Here is a 2340-nt window from a genome sequence, read left to right on the forward strand (position 1 = left end):
CCTGAAAAGTTATGGCACAAAGCGTAAAAACGCTTTTCAGCCTGAGATAAGGTGGGTTTCGGAACGCCAAACATAAAAGTGTTGATAACTTTGGAAAAACACTTCAGACAGTTTAGATTTGATGTGCAACTACTAGAAAGACCCTTTCTGCTATAGTGGGAGGTTAAAATTTCATGTTCTGAAGCTTTCCTGAAAAGTTATGGCACAATGCACAAGAACGCTTTTCAGCCTGAGATAAGGTGGGTTTCGGAACGCCAAACATAAAAGTGTTGATAACTTTTGAAAAACACTTCAGACAGCTTAGATTTGATGTGCAACTACTAGAAAGACCCTTTCTGCTATAGTGGGAGGTTAAAATTTCATGTTCTGAAGCTTCCCTGAAAAGTTATGGCACAATGCGTAAAAACGCTTTTCAGCCTGAGATAAGGTGGGTTTCGGAACGCCAAACATAAAAGTGTTGATAACTTTGGAAAAACACTTCAGACAGTTTAGATTTGATGTGCAACTACTAGAAAGACCCTTTCTGCTATAGTGGGAGGTTAAAATTTCATGTTCTGAAGCTTCCCTGAAAAGTTATGGCACAATGCACAAAAACGCTTTTCAGCCTGAGATAAGGTGGGTTTCGGAACGCCAAACATAAAAGTGTTAATAACTTTGGAAAAACACTTCAGACAGTTTAGATTTGATGTGCAACTACTAGAAAGACCCTTTCTGCTATAGTGGGAGGTTAAAATTTCATGTTCTGAAGCTTCCCTGAAAAGTTATGGCACAATGCACAAAAACGCTTTTCAGCCTGAGATAAGGTGGGTTTCGGAACGCCAAACATAAAAGTGTTAATAACTTTGGAAAAACACTTCAGACAGTTTAGATTTGATGTGCAACTACTAGAAAGACCCTTTCTGCTATAGTGGGAGGTTAAAATTTCATGTTCTGAAGCTTTCCTGAAAAGTTATGGCACAATGCACAAAAACGCTTTTCAGCCTGAGATAAGGTGGGTTTCGGAACGCCAAACATAAAAGTGTTGATAACTTTCGAAAAACAATTCAGAGAGCTTAGATTTGATGTGCACCTACTAGAAAGACCCTTTCTGCTATAGTGGGAGGTTAAAATTTCATGTTCTGAAGCTTCCCTGAAAAGTTATGGCACAATGCGTAAAAACGCTTTTCAGCCTGAGATAAGGTGGGTTTCGGAACGCCAAACATAAAAGTGTTGATAACTTTGGAAAAACACTTCAGACAGTTTAGATTTGATGTGCAACTACTAGAAAGACCCTTTCTGCTATAGTGGGAGGTTAAAATTTCATGTTCTGAAGCTTTCCTGAAAAGTTATGGCACAATGCACAAAAACGCTTTTCAGCCTGAGATAAGGTGGGTTTCGGAACGCCAAACATAAAAGTGTTGATAACTTTTGAAAAACACTTCAGACAGCTTAGATTTGATGTGCAACTACTAGAAAGACCCTTTCTGCTATAGTGGGAGGTTAAAATTTCATGTTCTGAAGCTTCCCTGAAAAGTTATGGCACAATGCACAAAAACGCTTTTCAGCCTGAGATAAGGTGGGTTTCGGAACGCCAAACATAAAAGTGTTGATAACTTTGGAAAAACACTTCAGACAGTTTAGATTTGATGTGCAACTACTAGAAAGACCCTTTCTGCTATAGTGGGAGGTTAAAATTTCATGTTCTGAAGCTTCCCTGAAAAGTTATGGCACAATGCACAAAAACGCTTTTCAGCCTGAGATAAGGTGGGTTTCGGAACGCCAAACATAAAAGTGTTAATAACTTTGGAAAAACACTTCAGACAGTTTAGATTTGATGTGCAACTACTAGAAAGACCCTTTCTGCTATAGTGGGAGGTTAAAATTTCATGTTCTGAAGCTTCCCTGAAAAGTTATGGCACAATGCACAAAAACGCTTTTCAGCCTGAGATAAGGTGGGTTTCGGAACGCCAAACATAAAAGTGTTGATAACTTTCGAAAAACACTCCAGAGAGCTTAGATTTGATGTGCACCTACTAGAAAGACCCTTTCTGCTATAGTGGGAGGTTAAAATTTCATGTTCTGAAGCTTCCCTGAAAAGTTATGGCACAATGCGTAAAAACGCATTTCAGCCTGAGATAAGGTGGGTTTCGGAACGCCAAACATAAAAGTGTTGATAACTTTGGAAAAACACTTCAGACAGTTTAGATTTGATGTGCAACTACTAGAAAGACCCTTTCTGCTATAGTGGGAGGTTAAAATGTCATGTTCTGAAGCTTTCCTGAAACGTTATGGCACAATGCACAAAAACGCTTTTCAGCCTGAGATAAGGTGGGTTTCGGAACGCCAAACATAAAAGTGTTG

The sequence above is a fragment of the Synchiropus splendidus genome, unplaced genomic scaffold (assembly GCF_027744825.2).
Source record: "Synchiropus splendidus isolate RoL2022-P1 unplaced genomic scaffold, RoL_Sspl_1.0 HiC_scaffold_23, whole genome shotgun sequence".
Taxonomy (NCBI): Eukaryota; Metazoa; Chordata; class Actinopteri; order Syngnathiformes; family Callionymidae; genus Synchiropus; species Synchiropus splendidus.